This window comes from Diabrotica virgifera, chromosome 4, assembly GCF_917563875.1.
Source record: "Diabrotica virgifera virgifera chromosome 4, PGI_DIABVI_V3a".
Classification (NCBI taxonomy): Eukaryota; Metazoa; Arthropoda; class Insecta; order Coleoptera; family Chrysomelidae; genus Diabrotica; species Diabrotica virgifera.
The window spans coordinates 94,776,783-94,797,893 of NC_065446.1; the positions used below are offsets into that span (position 1 = coordinate 94,776,783).

At 31.7% G+C, this 21,111-nt stretch overlaps 1 protein-coding gene across 10 annotated transcripts in view; it reads left to right on the forward strand.

Annotated features, from left to right (window-relative positions):
* The window catches only part of LOC114326081 (rho GTPase-activating protein 21-B), an 811,276-nt gene that overhangs the window by 254,929 nt on the left and 535,236 nt on the right, over window positions 1-21,111 (forward strand). The window contains exon 1 of one of the 10 annotated variants that reach the window (XM_028274298.2): window positions 20,740-20,984. The exons of the other annotated variants lie outside the window; for them this stretch is intronic. The gene's annotated coding sequence lies outside the window, so the exon portion shown is untranslated. Of the gene's footprint in view, window positions 1-20,739; window positions 20,985-21,111 lie in introns of those variants that run through there. 10 annotated transcript variants of the gene reach the window in all.

The window sequence follows — 21,111 nt, forward strand, 5'->3', positions numbered from 1 at the left end:
AAATATTATTTTTTTATTTTTTTCCATAATCTTTAAATGTTTAAAAAAATAGTTATAAGCAAATTAACGTTTCTCAGAAAGTTTTTATTATATTCTAATTTTAAAAAATAGTTAAAATGCGTATTTCAAATATCTTGAAAATGAATGCTTTAAAACTTTTTTGCAACCATTTGCAAAAAAGTTATGAAACAGCAAAGTAAACATACGATTACAACGTTGTTTATAATTTTTTTTAATACTTTCAAAGTGTAAAAGTGAGTTTAAAGTACAAGATAATTATTCACAAAAATTATCGATTATTAGTTTAATGGTTATATTTTAATTAAAGATTATAAATATATTTTTTTGTAATTTACACGCGCGAAAGTAGACTAATACAGTACTGTAGCTAAAATTTTCACTCGAAACGACGACCGCCGCGCGATGTACACTTAATAAATAAAATTATAGTATTATGTTTGCTGCGTGTCAGTCGCTTCGAGTGAACATTTTAGCTTCGGCTCTGTATCAAGCCTACTTTCGCGCTAAAAATTACAAAAAAAAAGTATTTTTAATCTTTGATTAAAATATAACCATTGAACTAATATTTGATAAACAGTAAATCCTTTATAAAAGGTATATTTAAAATCCCTAAGAAGGGCTACATCACAATCAGAACTAGTTTTCGACTGGTTTACCAGTCATCATCAGTGCTTACGTGAAGTTTACATGCTAACCACCAAGATATAATTTTACAAAAATATGTGGGTCAAAGCCCTACATACGTGGTCCGTTAAGGAAACATCGGTTAAAGATGCCAAATAAAACATGGATGCTAGAAATATTTTACCATTATGCAATAGGTAACAGCTGAGCTGTAGTGTGACTTCCACCATGTAATCAAGTCACACACTACAGCTCAGGTGTTACCTAGGGCATAATGGTAAAATATTTCTAACATCCATGTTTTATTTGGCATCTTTAACCGATGTTTCCTTAACGGACCACGTATATGTGGCTTTGACCCACATATTTTTGTAAAATTATATCTTGGTGGTTAGCATGTAAACTTCACGTAAGCACTGATGATGACTGGTAAACCAGTCGAAAACTAGTTCTGATTGTGATGTAGTCCTTCTTAGGGATTTTAAATATACCTTTTATAAAGGATTTACTGTTTTTTGTATTACATGGTATACAGCCAACTACAGGAAAACTTTTTCCTTGTGGAATTTTTAATATTTGATATTCTTTGTGAGTAATTAGATTGTACCACAGACTCACTTTTAAGCTTTGAAACAATTAAAACAAATTATAAACAACGGAGCAATCGTATATTTACTTTGCTGTTTCATAACTTTTTTGCAAATCGTTGGAAAAAATTTCTAAAGCATTCATTTTCAAGACCTTTGAAATACGCATTTTAAGAATTTTTTAAAATTAGAATATAATAAACAATTTCTGAGAAATGTTAATTTGTTTATAACTTTTTTTTAACATTTAAAGATTATGCAAAGAAATGAAAAATTTATATTTTGTCGACAAAATATTAAATAGGCATCACATCTTTATAATCTTTCTAAGTTTGATCAATGTCTCATGATTATTTTGGTTTTTATTGCGACTGTAAATTGTTAATTACCAATTGAATTGTTGCTAAAATATTCGTTTAATTTTCACCGGCTTCTGCAGTTATAATCTATACCAAGAAAGCTTTTATTTCACAAATAGTCCAGGGCCCATCTGTTTTGAGATGGACGTTGAGAGGTAACTCAAATTTTTTTACAGAAATTTCTTAAAAATAACTCAAATAATAATATTTGAGTTATCCTCCCACTCAAAATGGTCCGGAACATTGTTTAAATAATCAAAATGTCAAAATATGAAGGAAAAATTCGATTTTTTTATTGGTTTTTTTATTATAACTTTAAAACTATTCATTTTTGAGAAAAGTTGTATTGACATAAAAGTTGCGTAATTAAATTTCCTACAACATACAATTGGTTAAAAATTTTAAAAATAGTCACCCTTGTTGCAAAATAGCAATAATTTCGAAAAAAAACCATACAAAAACAAGTATTCGCATTTTACGTTTTTCAACCATTTATGCTACAGTTAGGACCTTCATATTTTACCCAGAAAAACTTTATGATATAGTAAAACAACACTGTAAATTTTAAAATAAGATCGGTTTAATGGATTTTGCAAAATAAATTTTGCAATCCAGCTTTCGCAAAAAAAAATCATTTTTTTTAATGTTGCAGGACTAAAAATAAAGCAGATAGCAAGTTGAATTTTTTTTTGCTTATAGAAGTGTACTGTACCTTTTATTTTCAATTTTCAAAATTAAAATCGATTAATTACCACGGCGTCAGGAAATTTTTTAAATAAACATTAATTTTTGGTGCTACGCGCAGGACAGCGGTGTTCGATTCACACAAGTTGATTTCCACCAAAATTTCTTTCAATCTTTATCTAATGTATTATTTTCTTACTCTATATTTTGTTGTATTTTAATATTTTAATTCCACAAAAATCAAACTAATTTTATTACTGTTTGTGAAATATTGTTTAAACAATTGAATATGTTTAAAAATAATAAACTTTTATTCTCTAAGTTAAAATATATCAACAAAGAAAGTTTTTGCTAAAAAAAGTGTTATTTCAAAGGATAGGGTATGTGTTTTTATTTTGCAATAAACAAATTTATTTATTTATATCGAAACGTAATAAAAATTAAAATGTATCAATCATCAAAGGTCATTGGAATGCCCAATCAGAGCAAACTTCCGCTGTCCTGCGCGGACAATTAATGTTTATTTAAAAAAATTCCTGACGCCGTGGTATTTAATCGATTTTAATTTTGCAAATTGCAAATAAAAGGTACAGTACACTTCTATATGCAAAAAAAAATTCAACTTGATATCTGCTTTATTTTCAGTCCTGTAACATCTTGAAAAAATGAATTTTTTGCGAAAGCTGGATTGCAAAATTTATTTTGCAAAATCTGTTAAACCAATCTTAATGAAATTTACAGTATTGTTTTACTGTATCATAAAATTTTTCTGGGTGAAATATGAAGGTCCTATGTGTAGCATAAATGGTTGAAAAACGTAAAATGCCAATACTTGTTTTTGTATGTTTTTTTCGCAAGTATTGCTATTTTGCAACAAGGGTGACTATTTTTCAAATTCTTGGCCAATGCTTTATTGTAGGAAATTTAATTACGCAACTTTTATGTCACTACAACTTTTCTCGGAAATGAATACTTTTAAAGTTATAATCAAAAAACGAAGAAAAAAATCGAATTTTTCCTTCATTTTTTGACATTTTGATTATTTAAACAATGTTCCGGACCTTTTTGAGAGGGAGGATAACTCAAATATTATTATTTGAGTTATTTTCAAGCAACTTCTGCAAAAAAATTTGAGTCACCTCTCAACGTCCAAATGTACTAATATTTTTACAGATGCGCCCTGGTCTACAAGTTATTTAATTATTGATAAATATTACTTGCCCACAAAATTTATTTGAAAATTCGAGATTTTGTTGGAAAAACCCACATTTTCCGAGAAAAATTTTCGTCGGAGCAAATCGGGAAAAACATGCCTCTATGTAGAATTAAATTGGGGTGAATTTTTATTTGAGTGTTTTTGGTGTAAAGTTAAAATCTTCGGAGTTATAGACCAATAATTGAAAAAAACACAATTTGGGGGCGCCATTTTGTTAATAAAAAAAGTAGCACACAATCTGCGGACTTTGCATACCTATATTATTAATATATAGGATAGGATCATAATATTCGATTCCAGCAATAAAATTGCTGGTAAATAACCTTTATTTGTACTTTACTAATTAGGCCAGTCTATTATAACAATTTTTTTTTCAGAATTTAAAGATTATGCAAAAAAACGAAAAATTTATATTTTGTCGATAAAATATTAAATAAGCGTCTCATCTTTATAATCTTATATAAGTTTGATCAATGCATCATGATTATTTTGGTTATTATGGCGATCGTAAATTGTTAATTAACAATTGAATTGTTGCTAAAATATTCGTTTAATTTTCACTGGCTTCTGGAATTACAATCTATACCAAGAAAGCTTTGATGTCACTAAGTTATTTAATTATTGATTAATAATTACTTACCTAAAATTTTATTTGAAAATTAGAGTTTTTGTTGGGAAAACCCGCATGGAAAATTTTCGTCGGAGCAAATCGGGAAAAACATATCTCTATGCAGAATTTAATTGCGGTGAATTTTTATTTGGATGTTTTTGTTGTAAAGTTAAAATCTTCGGAGTTATAGAGCAATAATTGAAAAAAATACGATTTGTCGGCGCCATTTTGTTTGTAAAAAAAGTAGCACACTATCTGCGGACTTTGCATACCTATATTATTAATATATAGGATCGTATAATTCGATTCCAGCAATAAAATTGCTGGTAAATAACTTTTCCATGAATTTTGGTAATCAGCCCAGAGTAATATTATAACAAAATAAAAAGTTTTTAAGGAAAGATTTACGATACTTTTGCATAATTATTTATTACTAATAAATGCATTTTTTATTCATTTTTCTTTAAACCAAGTTGAAAATATAGCTCATACTCTTTCATTTGACACCTGTGGAATGGTTCTAGCGTCATTTTCTTCTGACTTAAAAAAAATGTTATTGCTAAAAAAAATGCTCTCGAATAAACAATTTCAATAAAATTTAAACAATTGAATGAATCGCTTTGAAATTTTTATCACATATTAAGCACCAAAGAACCGTTATTTGACAAAAATTTCAAAGCTGTACACTAATTTTTACAACAGTTATTGCGTAAATAAGTTTTTTGCAATTCCGACCTTTTTTCGCAATTATATTAACAATAAATGAGTATAACTTTGTAATACGTCATTTTAAAGCTTTTTTCATAATCTCGAAGATATTTGTACTAAAAAACCATAAGTTTCCCTGTTTTCCATTGATTTGAAAAAAAAAGTGAAAAATGCCATTTTTTGACACTTAATTGTTTATAAATAAAAATGGTCGCCAGATCCTACGCAGGAAATAGTTACAATTTGCTCTTATAGGTATTACCTGTCGAAAAAACGCTTCAGTACCCTGGCTGTTCAAGTGTCATGGAAAAAACCTTATTACCCTGGACTAAATGGGCCTCTTCTAGCCAGTTTCCCGATACTCTTTTCACGTCGTCGGTCCATCAATCTAGTCGGTGGTCGTCCATGGATTTTAATAGTTTCTGGACCTCCATACCATGATTCTTTTGGTAAAAATCTCTAATTGTTCATTGGGCCAATAAAGGAAGAATCGACTGTATGGTGAAGTTCCTACAAAGACAAAAACTAATAGTCGTATGAATTTCAAAAGCAATAATATTAGTGTCAAATGTTATTCGAATGTGTGATATTTGTCTATTAGAAAGCAATGTTATGTACAATTAACTGAAACCCACGTGCAACGAAGAATAGATATAATAATATGCTTATAGTATAATGACTGTCTCGATTCGATGTTTTAAAAACATGTAGAAGTGCCAATGAAGCCGCATAGCCAGTGTCGTTACAATGCGTTTAAGCATTTATTAATCAATGGTTTAAGTACCTAAATCAGCGTTTCTCAACCTTTTACCTTTTGCGACCCAATCTTCCATAATTATTTTCAACGCGCCCCCCCCCCTCGTTCAATAATTTTGACAAAAAACAGTAAAATCTTACTTTTTAGTATTGAGTGCTCTTTATGATTATAACTTCTATTCAGTGTTCATGTGTATTTTATTTTTTATTTTGTCAGAATTTTGTTTTGCTTTGATTTTAGTAATTTAGTTAATGATGGTGTATTTTTTTATACGCTCACGTAAATAATTGATAATTATGAAGAATAAGAATAAAGGCGAATAATTAATGAAACGCGTAATATGGTTTCCTTAAATTAAAAATAAGTTTCTCTATCTCGTATTTATTTCAAAAAACTCATACAGAAGTAAAAAAACTTCGTTTGTATAATGGTATAAAAAGTTTATTAAAAACTATTAAAATGTCATCCAAATGCAAATGGATTGCAAAACGTTTTCGATCTAAATGATATGTTGTTTACATTTCTTTATATTTCCATTCTTTCAAACTAAATTAAACTTTCGTCTTTTTTAAACTGTCATCCATGACGTCATTGATTTTACCACTTTTTTCAATTTTTAATAAGCTTTATTTTTGCTAGGAATGTTTCATCCATAAAATACTTACCTTTTGGTTTATTTGCAAAAAACCGCCTAAAAACGTGTTTTTTTGTTGAAAAATGATCGTATTTACTCGCAAATAACTCAAAAATTATTAACTTAATGAAAAAATGCTATAGAACAAAAGTTGCTTAGAATTAGTCAGTTTATCCATTTCCGGACTTATTTAGAACGTACATTTTTATATCCCCATAAGTAGTGAATCTCACCTCCAGGGCAAAAGCCTACATCGGCCCAATATCACTTTTCTTCTTTGACATGTTATCTATGCGTATGCCAAATTTCATGTCAATGCAAGCGGTTCTTTAAAATTTGGAGCAAAAACCGTGATTCAATGTACTGTAAGTTGCTAAGGGCAACCGACACAATAAATCACAATCGTAAAGAAAAATAAATCGTCAGTCCACTTTTTAAATCATCTTTAAGAGTACACAGTAGCGATCAACAGGTAGCAACAAACGCGGTCCAAGATTGCGAAAGTTCTGCGAACTTTCAAAAGTGAGGCAACAGTGCGTCGGTAATTCGACACTGACAGTGACGTTTATACTATCAAAAACAATAATTTTTATACACATAGGCGCGAAATGTTGCCAAGTCAGTGACGTTCGATTTCTTGTTATAAAAAAATCGATTTTTAGTAGTCCCAATGTAACACAAAATCTTGGCACGGGATAAAAAAGTTTATTTGAAGAAAGTGTATTTTTTTGTCTTTCTTAGTGGCGGTACAGGCTCCTTTTTTCAATATTTTATTTAGTTATAGCGGAAAAGATGGAATACACATTAAGTTGTGAGATAAAAAGAAATGAAACTTGTGGAGGTAGGAGATTTAGCGATAAAAAACCTATACATTTACATTCTACTTATTGTTTCCCACCTTTAGACGTATCGGACGAGTTTGGCAACTGCCACTGTCACAGTAACAGTTTTAGTTGACATACTCCTCTGATACGTCTAAAGGTGGGAAACAATAAATAGAATGCAAGTGTATAGGTTTTTATCGCTAAATCTCCCACCTCCACTAGTTTCATTTCTTTTTATCTCACAACTTAATATGTTTTCCATCTTTTGCGTTATTTTGCCGGTTATTAGCGCGTTCATCACTGTATACAGTCTGTATAATTTAAAATGTTAGTTTTTCCGATGAAATGTCGTAGAAATAGACTCGGTATGTTTCCGGAAGATTCAATCGTAAAAAATTTGTAGCCGCTAAGATTTTGAACGCACATAAATTTTACAAGAAGAAAATTGAATGGCTCGTCGATTTCCCAAACAAATTACGCAATGCCATTACGATTTCAATTTAGTTTCGTTACGCAGCAAAAAATCCCGCTGTGCCTGATCTAGATTATATTGTTTCCCAATGCAGGCAACACTAATTTTCAACTACTCGTATCTTTCAAATTAACAGAGCCATGTAATTTCAGAGTACCGTGCCAAGTCAGTTCTTTCTAACGCTGTTATAAAGTTCTCAAATACGATAAAAATTACAATGATTTTCTTTTAATAGTAATAATAAAGGTGCAATGTATACCTACCGGTTTAAATTTTATCGGCCGTTTGGTAATTAAATGCCATTAAAAACTAAAAAGGGGTCCTAGGTGTTTGGGCAGAATCATACTAGGACGGTCAGATAAGTACTTAGCGTCCAAAAGAAAAACTAAACTTTTGAAAAAGTGGTGATTTATTTCTGAACGTAGTCTCCTTTCGTCTGAGAAATATGTTTTCTCGAAGTCTACAAAATAGGCTTCCATGGCGTCGATGAACTCCTTATTTGACTTAAATTTGTGTCCGGCGAGTGACTTTTTCAAGTTTGGAAACAAAATAAGTCGCGCAGGGCCAAATCTGGAGAATACGGTGGATGTGACAGCAGTTCCTAGCCCAATTCGACCAATTTAGACATGGCGACGGCGAAGGTATGAGCCAGAGCGTTGTCATGGTGGAAGAGTACTTTTTTTCCCCACAATTGGGGCTGTTTTTTTCTGAAATTCGGCATCGAATCGGCCCAATAATGCGGCTTAAGTCCTGTGGCCGTTTTGCCCTTTTGAAGTAGTAGGTATAGATCACACATCACAATTATTAAAGTTTCAAAATTATACTTTGTTATAATTATTTTTTAAATCGTTCACCAATATCCCAATTACTACTATAAAGGTACGTATAGATGGGGTTTTTGGGCTTTCGATGTCATATTCGTCGTCAGCGACCCAAAAACCCCCTAGTAATGATTTTTGGCTAATTTTTTAATGATTTTGCCGAAAACTTTCGATGTCATATTCGTCGTTAGCGACCCCAAAAACCCCCGAGTAATTATTTTTGACTAATTTTTTAATACATTTTTTGCCGAAAACTCCACAAGACGAGGTAAACACTAGGTACCCTGGGCACCAGATACTCCGGAAATGACTTCAGATGTCATATTCGTCGTTAGCGGCCCCAAAAATCCCCGAGTAATGATTTTTGACTAATTTTTAATGAATTGGCCGAAAACTTCACAAGACGAGGTACACAGTAGATACCCTGGGCACCAGGTACTTCGGAGATCACTTTTGACGTCACACTCAACGAAAAAGATACGTAATATCAATAAAAATGTTAATTCAGACAACAAACGCAATACTTAAAATTTGTCCAATTCTTGGTTTTATTGGGACAACAAAACGATGTTCATCAATTCATTATTTTCGTTCGTTGAGCCAATGTATTACGTTTATTGAATGGATGAACATTCATTATGTATATCATAATATCACTTTATTGGTATTACAAACTCTGTTCCCTGAGTCAACGAACACTATTTATTGATATTACGAACTCTGTTCACTGAGTCAACGAACACTATTTATTGAAACAACAACGTCGTTAATTGACCGACGAAGACTATTCGTTGTGTCAATAACAGTGTTATTTCTCCTAACGTATTTCGTTTATTTCTACAATTATTTCCGTTTATTGTTACAATTAATTCCGTTCATTCCCACAATAAATACGGTTTTTCTTACAAGCAATTCTATTCATTCTTACAATCAGTTTCGTTCATTCCTACTATGAACGTATTTTATATTAATAATTACTGAATGCAATAGCCCAATGTATGATATTAATTGATTAATAATAATTTTTTAAATCCCCTTTTTTGCTCTTAACCTAAAGGACTTTACACTGTGTGATTTTTCATATGATTTCACTTATACAGTGTACTGGAATAAGTGTTACACTCCCCCCACCCCCTTATTAATTTATTTATTTCTAGCACATAAGCAAAACGCTCGGACAGGTCGATTTTTAAAATGATCAAAGAATATTATAACATCAATGTTTTGAACTTTACACGATCCCTCTTCAGGTGACAGGCGCGGCGTAACTTTGATTTTTTTAATGGAAAAGTACGTCATGTGACAGCTTATTTAAAAGCATTTGAAATAGTGATTTCAAAAATGTATAACACTTTAATCCTTTTTGAGAGCGCAGGTGCAAAATTTCGATCGAATTTTTGGAATTCTGAGAAAACTAATAAGTATTTTTGAAAAATTTAAACGCAGAATAAAATATTACATTATTACCGAGGGCAGAAAGTCCCTTAGAATAAACAAAAAGTTTCTGTTGAATGGTATGCCTATTTGAAATTAAAAATCATACTTTTTCTCTTTTTCACCCCTGTGACTTATTAAAATAATCAATATAGAGGTAGGTTCTCAGGGACTTCAGACCCTCGATAATACTGTAATATTTTATTTTGCATTTAAATTTTTAAAAATAATAATTAGTTTTCTCAGGATTCGAAAAAAATGAATACATTTAAAAAGAATTCGACCGAAATTTCACGATAATAGACACACAAAAACTCCCTTGTACTACGGACTACGCTTGAAAACGAAATGCAATTATTATTCGGCACTTCGGTAACACAGAGAAGCTAGGAGTATCACGATAAGGAAAAGCCGTTAACTTTCAAATGGTCAAGCAAAACATTTATTGTCTCAACAAGTACGATTATTGTCACAATCAACGTATTGATTGTGGGTATTAAATGCAGTAGTAGATTGATTAATGCATTCGTTGTCACAACAATCCATTTACATCTATTCAATAATCATATATTACTCTATATTAACAACATTTGTACATTGTTTTAATGAAATCTGTACGTTGTCACGATAAACCAAGGTAATTTTGTCATCTACGAAACCAAGAACGTGAGTTGCTGCCAGAATTAACAGTATTTATTAAATATACGAAAAGAAGTTATTGGCTGAATAAATTAAGTGTTATTGATTAATGTACTCTAGTTATTCTCACAATTATTATTCAATCATTGTGACAATAACCAAATACATTCGTCAATGTCTAAAAGTTCGTTGAAACAACAAATTAAATTGTTGTGACAACGAAATACTATTCAGTAATCACTGTTAATCAATATTACGAACTAAATTTTTTTGAGTGCATATTCGTTTTCAGCGACCCCAAAAACCACCGAGTAACAAAATTGAACTCATTTCCGCCAATAATTGACGAGTTCTGAATTTTTTTTATTGTCTGTTTGAAATGCACTTTAAGAATGTATTTTTTGTATGCAGTTTTTCAATATTATATCATGGCTCCGGGTCACAAAGTTTCCTGGCGCATTCACGAATCGAATGCAAAAAAGAATTATTAAGATTTGTCTTGTCCTTTTTTTTTCGGAGGTTCAGTGCTTTATTGCTTCGACTATATTATAAGAATCTAGGTCTAACGTTTTTGAGGGCAATTTTCGGGTATAATATCACAAGAGAGTGAGAATAAATTGAAAATAATGCGACAGTTTTTCGAAAATTTGTTGTCTGGCAATAGACACGAGAGCCCGCAGGGCTATTCAGTGACTCTCTCTTCAATCCTGACCCCCCGGAGGGAGTGTAGTGGTCGACGTGATGTCGTGTATTGTCCGTCTCCAAAGATCTCTGTCTCTGGTCATTTCTTTTAATTCATGCATAGGTCTTTTGCATATTCCTGTAATCTGATCGATCCATCTTGTTGGGGATCTTCCTCGTGATCTTCGGCCTTCCACCTTTCCTTGTATAATGAGTCTTTCCATGTTTTCTGTGTTGGCTCTCATAACATGTCCAAAGTATTTTAATTGTTGGAGATGGACTTTACTGGAGAGCCGTTGGCTAACTTTTAGCTCTCAAATCGAATTATTTGTTCTATGGTCGGTCCAAGGAATTCGTAGCATTCGTCTCCAACAGAACATTTCAGTGGCGTCTATCTTTGTTCTTTCCGAATTTCTCAGGGTCCAAGATTCACATCCGTAAGTCAGTATTGGGAATATTAAGCAGTTGATCAACCTCACCTTTAACGCTCTTGAAATTTGACAGTCCTTCCATATTGTGGTCATTTTTTCTGTGGCGACTTTTGCTAGATCACATCTACGTTTTATTTACTCCTGTAGTGACCCTGTGTTTGTGATTAATGATCCCAGATATAAGTATGAGTTCACAACCTCAAACCGATCAATTGTGGTTATATGTGGATGATTGTTATGTAGTCTATCCATTATCATGATCTTTGTCTTTGATATGTTTAATTGCAGACCAAATATTTGACTTTCGTTTTCAACCAGTCGTATAAGATCAATCAGCTCTGCTTGACTATTTGCAGGAAGGGCTGTGTCATCTGCGAAACGTAGGTTGTTTATTTTATGACCATTTATTGAGATGCCTTTTTCCCATCCTTCAAGTGCTGTTCTCATAATATGCTCTCCATATATATTGAATAATTGTGGCGATAGTATACATCCCTGTCTGACACCCCGTTCTGGATGAAATTCGTTTGAAAGTGTGTCAAGCACTTTAACTGATCCAGTAGTGTGTTCGTATAGTTCAGTTATAAGCGAAATAAGGTGTTGGGGTACGCCCACTTCTTTTAGTATTTGCCATAAGTGTCTCCACTTGACACTGTCGAACGCCTTACGATAATCTATAAAGCATATGTACAGTGGATTATTGAATTCCCTAGATTTTTCGATTATCTGTCTTATATTTAACAGGTGTTCTCTAGTACCCCTACCTTTGGTAAATCCAGTTTGCTCTTGTGGAATTTCTCTTTGAAGGAATGTTTTTAGTCTCTCGTTGATTATATGTAGCATTATTTTACTGGCATGTGATATAAGAGAAATAGTTCTATAATTGTCGCATTTATGGAAGCTGCCTTTTTTATGAATTGTGGTTATTGTACATTTTGTCCAGTCTTCAGGCCATTGTTTTGAATGCCATATTTGGTTACAGAGTAGACGAAGTAGTTTTACGCCAGTTTCTTCCGTGGCTTTGAGCATTTCTGCTGTTATCATATCTGGACCTGGTGCTTTATTATATACAGCACCAGGTTCTTGGCGTTGAGCATCTTTATATAAGTCCCTGCAATACGATCTCCGTGGCTCTGCTATATCTTCTCTGTTTGTTCTCAGAGTTCCAGTGTTGTCTTGAATGGCCCAAGTTCTGGCTTTAAAGTCTCTTGTTAAGTAGCGTATTTTTCTAAATAGATCTAGGCTGATTATTCTGATCATGTCTCTCAATTTCTTTGCATATACCCTGGTAGTACTGGTTTTTGTCTGTCTTGCATCTTCGTTTTATTTCTCTATTGAGGTTTCTTAAACTAGCTTTTTCCCTTTCACATGGACGCCACTTTGACAAAGATTTCTTCTATTTTCAATGACTTGAAAGGTTTCATCTGTTATCCAGTGTTTCCGTTTCACAGGATTATTTATCTTTGGATGATCAATTGGTGTTGTTACACAATGTTTAAAAGTCCCCCATATTTCTTGTGATGTTCCGTTACGAATAGGGGGCATTATTTTCTGTACTTCCTGGAGAAGGTCGTCCTTCTTTCTGAGTTCTATCCTATTTGTCTCTTTTCGTTTGTTGGGCGCTTTAAGTTTAAGCTTTACTTTAGCTACGAGTAGAGTATGATCGGATCCGCATATCGCCCCTGGATATGATCTGACTGTTTGAATTGACGATCTCCAGCGAATATTGATAAGGATGTAATCTATTTGATTTCTAGACCTATCTCCAGGATTTTTCCAAGTATAAAGTCGACGTACATGGTGTTTAAATCGAGTATTCATGATAGAATAATTGTTTGCGATAGCAAACTCGATTAAACGGTCACCTCTTTCGTTTCTCTGGCCTATACCGAACTTCCTCAGTACATTCTTTATGTCGTCATTCTGTGTCGGCTATTGCCCAATGACAACAAATTTGAGTAAAAATGAAGCATTATTTTCTTATTTATTCTTACTGTTACTGTCGTGTGATATTCGTAAGATTATCTTTTAATACGTATATTATGGATATTTTCTTAAATGTGACAGTTGTGAAAACTAGGAAACTGATTGCAATTAAACAGAAACAATCTACTTAAAAAAATTCTATCGGTAATTTTCTACAGTAGATAATTCTCAGTATAATTTTAATCTGATTAGACTGAATTAAACACGTGATCAAATATCTTACTATACGATTGAAAGTTTTTTTTTCTCTGATTCTGGCTTTGGTTTTGATTTTAATTGAAAGTTAAAATCATCAAAAAATAATCATTAAAATTTATCCATATTTGTAGAAATGCAATGATTGTGACTTAAAAATTTACATTATATTTCATTTTTGCATAAATCGTCATCTTCGTTGTAGCAACTCTGCATCTGCACACGGCTGTAAAAAAGTCTTAGATAAATAATGATCATGCGTACATAATTTACAGTCGTTCGTTATTGTAGTCTCGAGAATTATTACAATTTTATTCACCGACTTTCTACAATAGGATTATTTCTAAGAGATTACGTTCAGTGGCGTTGAGAGATAAAACTCGAGAGATCATAAAGATGACACGACATGCATAAAATGCATTATTAGTAGATATTTTTATTTGAGTTGATGTTGCGGTGAATAGATAACACTGGTCAACAAAAAAAAATTTCTGTTATTTGTCTGTTATTTGGTAAATATTTTCTGTTTGTATACATCGAAAATTAACAGAAACTCAATAAATAATAAATAAAGTTTGCTTTTGTACCTTCAGATAATGAAAAATAAATATACGGTGTTTTGGCAGATTTTTTGAGGACCTTTGTATTTAAGATGCCAGAAAGGGGTGAGGGGGACTGAGGGTGTGAAGCGAGAAGTTGCAGACTGACATGGTAATGGTAGTGTGAGCGTAAACATTGCAATGGAATAACGTATTTAATGTGTCGCAAGGTCTAAAAATGTCTTCCAAAAAGTGTAAAAATGACGTGGACTGTTTCTGCTATATTTGTGGCGAATTCATTAAAGGGGTGCCAAAAAATTTTGTTTGGCAGCTCTACAAGAAGCTTAAAACAGTTCTTCTTCACAATGGAAATAGATTTCCATCTATTCGTCTGGCTCATTCTGTAATGCTCAAAGAAAATTACGAGAGCGTTAAAATGGTGCTTCAAGTTTTAAAATATGAAGAGTATGTCTGGCCAGTGGTTTCAACATGGTTGGTTTTCTGGTGCGAATGCAAGGCGGATACACTAAATATCCGTATTACCTTTTGTACCCTGATGTACTTCACTACCAGCAGCACTCATGGTCTCATCGGAGCGAGTTTCAAATGTAGAGCCTCATCATGCTTTAATGCCCCCATTGCATATAAAATTAAGTCTCCTGAAGCAGTTCGTAAAGGCTCTTCGTCAAGATTCTGACTCCTTTCAATTATTAAAACAATTGTTCCGAAACTATGAGAGCCTGACAATTACAAAGAGCTTATTTCTAATATGCTTGACAGCTTCAAAGTCATGGGTTGCAAGATCTCTCTTAAAGTACACATGTTACATGCTCACTTGGATCAGTCTAAAGACAACTTGGAAGCATATTCAGAAGAGCAAGGGGAATGCCTTTACCAAGATGTAATGAACTTCGATGAACGGTATCAAGGAGAATATAATGAGAACATGATGGTAATAAGTTTGGGAGCTCCTACAAGACAGTCCTTGTTTACACAATAGAAATACCAAAACTGTTCATGTTTTAAAGTTTTATTTGTATTGTTTTTTGTATTTATGGGTTTTATATGTATATGCCGTCTTTTATAATTAAAGTTAATAAAAATATATAATTCAAAATTTGTTTACTTTTAAAAATAATTTAAATTAAAAAATAGAGCTTTTCCATAAAATTTGAAATTTTGTTCTGGTAAGTACAAAAGCAAACTTTATTAGATAAAAATATTTTTTCTTTCTTTAGTTAGGCATGAGTAATTAAAATCATAGGTACAGAACTCAGACTCAAAATTCATGATGATCAGTGTAATGTTCAAAGAATTTTTATAATAATAATAATCATTAGTTTAGGGAGTCATCCAGGATGTGAGGGCAGCAAGTATCGCGAGCTTGTCAATATCTTAAGTATGTCAGTAATTTTTCGTGAGTAGCTTCATTTTGACGAGACGCTTAACTTTTTTCCTTACAACAATTTTCGTATGTGGTAGATAACAAAGATAGCAGGGATAGTCCAGTCGGGTTAGACGAATAACAGGCCTAACCTTGCATGCCGAGCTGTCCCAAATTTTATTTTTCTAATCTTTAAGAAATAAAATGTCGAATAGAGCAGGATAGGAGTGCATTCAATAACATGGCAAAACTCTTTAAAATCCACAACCTCAAAAGTAAGATAAAAGTAAGGCTCCTGCGATGTTATTATCTTCTTAATATTATACTACGGAGTTGAATCCTGGACACTCACTGAAGCGATGGAGAAAAAACTTGAAGCCTTCGAGATGTGGCTATACAGGCGAATCCTAAGGATATCCTGGACAGACACAACGAGGCCGTATTACGAAGAATGGGGAAAGAAAGAGAGGTGATGTATACCATTAAAAGGAGAAAGTTAGAATATCTCGGACACATAATAAAAAACGACACTAATACTTCAAGGCAAAGTATTCGCAAAGCGAGGAATTGGGAGAAGAAGAATATCATGGTTAAAGAACCTGAGGAAATGGTTCTCCACAACAACAACTAATCTATTTAAAGCATCAGTTAATAAAATAATTATAGCCAGAATGATCGCCAGTATTCGAAAAGAATAGGCACCAAAAGAAGAAGAAGAATCTTTAGGGAGGTCAATAGTAGTGTAAATTTAAAATCTTGACTGAATTCCACCGTTGCGTTAACCGTCATTTTGATTTTAAACGGGAACCATTTTTGCTTAATATCTCCGCCATTTTCAACTTCTCGACAAAAAGTATGAGAACTAAAATTGTTAAAAATGTGATTTTCTATACTAATTTCTTTCATTACAATTTTTTTCGTGCGGTCGATATTTTCAGATTATGGAGGAAAATAATGACAGAACATAATTATTGAATTATTTCGTTAACTCCATAACACACTGTTTTTAAAACTTTTTTGCCTCTTAGTACTTTTTCGATAAGCCAGTGTTTATCGAGATATTTTGAATATTTGTCGAATCCACCACATATTAATTTGTATATGGTTAAGTACCTATGATATACCTGTTAATAATCTGAAAATTTATTTATAATTTACATTTTTAGGTATATTTTGAAGAAGAATCCATATCTCGATAAAAGGTGACTTATCAAAAAATACTAAGAGGCAAAACAGTTTTAAAAACATTGTGTTTGCCTAATAGTACCACAATAATAGTTTAATTGGAACGTACACGAACATTTGGGGGGCTTAAAGGAACAAAATCCCCATAGAATTTTTATGTAAACATATTAAAAAAGAAGCCGCATCTCGATAAAAATTGGCTTACCGAAAAAATACTAAGAGGCAAAAAAGTATTAAAAACGTTGTGTTTAACTAATGGTACCACAATAATGAATTAATTGGAACGTACACAAAAGTTTGGGGGGTTTGAGGGAACAAAAACCCCATAAAATTTTTATGGGGTGGACAAATTTCACTGTAATTTTGTTTTTAAGATGTTCCTGCCATAAGAATCATACATGTCGATGTTCAATAAAAAATCTCCAATAGTTTTCCATATATTGAACAAATCGATTTTCATTTTGTAACTTCAAAGCGCTGTAACTTTTTTTGTGTACACTTTTGTACTGAGGTAAGTTGGATTCAATCAATGTATTTTTATCTCTGGAATGCGTGATTTAATTTATGACATACCTTTTTGAAACACCCTGTATTTTACAAATTTTCATTTTTCCTGACAATCAGCACAAAAACAATTAACCATAGTACAGTCATTGAAGGTTTTCATCTCCGATTTCGTTGAACCACCATTGATTTTCATGAAAATTGGTGAGTAGTTAGAGGATACATCAGTGAACAAAAGGTGACATGATGCCAACTTGCGTTTTACCCTGGGGGTGGATGCCACTCCTTGAAGGTGAAAATTATTTTATTAAAAATATTACTATAAATCGATAGAGGGACAAATTTTAAGTAAAGTTTGTATAAAGTTATTAATGTAAATCAATACTTTTTGAGTTATTAAAGATCAAAGATGTTATTTTTCGTAAAAAAAATGCATGTTTTAAAGCTGTTTTTCACGTATAAATCAAAAACTGTAAGCTTTTACAAAAAAGTTTATTATTACCAAAATTGAAGATAAAAAATTGAATACAATTCTCACTAAAAGAACTAAACTAATGTTATTTCAAAGTGAGTTAGGGGTAATTGAATGTATATTTTTTCGATGAGTACTCAAATCTAAGTATTCTAGCTTAAATAACGGGACACCGATGCATCCTATAAAATATATTTGCTATGCACTTGTCAAAGTACTTTAAAATACCTATCAAATGAGCTCCAGAATAAGTTAATAACATCAAAATTAAGCAAGTTATGATGAAAATAAGTGAACCCTTTCGAAGTTTTTAGGAAAAAGTGAAAAGTAAAATATACGCTAATTCCTCAAAAATTAAAATTTATAGTAATCAAAAATATCCTTTGTATTAGCACAAGTAATGATTTTAACAATTTTGACCGGTTTTGAATGCATATTTTTGAAAAAAAGATATAATTTAAAAAAATCAAAATTTTCAAAATTATCGTAATTTTCATATTCTTTGGAGAAGAACTTCAAAAATACTCAATATACTTAAAAAATAATAATACATAACCAATTTTAGTTTTTTCTGTAGCCAATATTTTTTTACCTGTTTTCTGTTTCTGTAGGATAAAAAATAACCGAGATATAAAAGTTTAAAGCTTAAATTTTGCTGCGAGAACCATGTAACCGGGTCCATTTAACCTTTTATTTTTAAAAAAGTAAGGGTCCTGAAAGCATAAATTGAACGTGATTTAACAGCCCTTCGAATTAGCTTTCAAATGGTTTTTAAGTGAATCTGATATCGTAAAAATTAACGGAGTTATTAAAAAAACAACAATAACATTTTTTGGAAAAATTTTTAAAATATAAATTTTGAAAAATTTTTGGAGCATAAATTTTAATGCTATCAACTTGTTAGGGAGCTCGTTTGGTAGATTTTCTAAGTACTTTGACAAATGTTTAATAAGTTTATGGTATTAAATGCATTATTTTCCCGTTATTTAAGCTTGATTACTTAGATTTGGGTACTCGCAGAAAAAAATATACATTCAATTACCTGTAACTGACTTCTAATAAACATTAAATAAAAGGTTTTTCTAGTAAGGAGAGAATTTTATTTTTTATTAGCTTCAACTTTGGTAATAATAACTTTTTTGAAAAAACTTATATTTTTTGAGTTATTTATAAAAAATCGGTTAAAAACATGGATTTTTCTCACGAAAAATTAAAATCTTGAATCTTTAATAACTCAAAAAGTTTTGATTTATGTTAATAACTTTATATAACATGTCCCTCTATCGAATTATGGTGTTATTAAAAAAAATAATTTTCACCCCCAGGGTAAAAGCGCAAGTTAACACCATGTCACCTTTGTTCCTTAACATATCCTCTAACCACTTACCAATTTTCATAAAAATTGATGTAGGTTCAACGAAATCTGAGGTAATAGCTCATATCCACCTTCAGTTACTGCACTACCAGATATTTTTAAAACTTTTACTGTAAGAAGTTTTATATCTGTATACATAATATATTTATGAGCCAAAAAAATCTACCAACATCTAACAGAAGGTATGGTGTATAATATACAGGGTGTAACAAAAATAGAGGTCATAAATTTAACCACATATTCTGGGACCAAAAATAGTTCGATTGAACGTAACTTATCTTAGTACAAATGTGCACATAAAAAAAGTTACAGCCCTTTAAACTTACAAAATGAAAATCGATTTTTTCCAATATATCGAAAACTATTAGAGATTTTTTATTGAAAATGGACACGTGGTATTCTTATAGCAGTAGCATTTTAAGAAAAAAATATAGTGAAATTTGGACACCCCATAAAAATTTTATGGGGGTTTTGTTCCTTTAAACCCCCCCAAACTTTTGTGTACGTTCCAATTAAATTATTATTGTAGTACCATTAGTTAAACACATTCTTTTTTAAGACTTTTTTGCCTCGTAGTACTTTTTCGAAAAGTCAGTTTTCACCGAGATATTTTGAATATATGTCAAATCAACCACATATTTGTATATGGTTAAGTACGATTATGGAGACTTGGTAATAATATGAAAATTTATTTATGATTTACATTTTTAGGTATATTTTGAACCATATTAAAAAATAACCCTCAACTCGATAAAAACTGCCTTATCGAAAAAATACTAAAAGGCAAAAAAGTTTTAAGAATATTGAATTTAACTAATGGTACCACAATAATAATTTAATTGAGACGTACACAAAAGTTTGGGGGGGGGGGGGGGTTTAAGGGAACAAAGTTTAAGGGAAAAATTCATATAATTTTTATGGGGTGCACAAATTTCACTATAATTTTTCTAAGATGTTCCTGCCATAAGAATGTTCCTGCAATAAGATGTCCATTTTCAATAAAAAAATTTCAAATAGTTTTCGATTTATTCGACAAAATCAATTTTCATTTTGTAACTTCAAAGGGCTGTAACTTTTTTTGTGTGCATATTTGTACTAAGGTAAGTTAGGTTTATTCGAACTATTTTTGGTTCCAGAATATGTGATTTAATTTATGACCTATATTTTTGTTAATAATATTATAATATATAATAATATAATAATTAATCTTGTAAAAATCAAGGGAAAAAGAAAAACATAAAAGAAAAAGTTATGGAAAATAGGGAATATTCTTGAAGATGGTATATTGAAAGAAGCTACACATTTTTCACCACCATTTACCCATAAAATGAAACATTCATTTCCCTCGTTAATTTCCTTCTTCGGTTCCTTTTCGCCCAACCAATTTAGCCTTGAGAGCTTCCAGAGAGGCAGAGACGCGCTGTCTGTCGCCTACCAAAGATCCAATTTGAGCAGGATTTAGGTTGTAATCCCAATAAATAATATTGTTAACAACAATTCCAGCGAAAGCTGACAACGCCGGGTCGACAGAGGGGGCTATCGTTCTTCGCGGCTCGTCATGAACCGAATCTTGCAGCGTGGAACGCAGTCTCGTTGGTATGTTGGATGTGTAGTAGTGTATGTTAGCGCGAGCTTGAGGATTTAATCGCGATTTTGAATTTTCGTATTTGCGGTAAACGCAAAAGGTGATAAAACTTATGTTTTGGTGAGGTTGTTTTTTATCTGTGCGTTTCCAGTTTGTTACGTATAGTGTATGGTTTGTGGACAAACATTTTAGCGACTTTATGTGTAAAAATTTGTTACCTGCTCATAGTTTGTTCCTAGGATATAATTAATATTAAGGTAAGATTCGATAACTGAAGTATATGACTAAAATGTTTGAGAAATTTTATTTACTCTTTGCATAAATTTAAAGAAAATTTTTAATATTGACTGGATCCTGAGAACCTCGAACATACCTTGGCTGGAT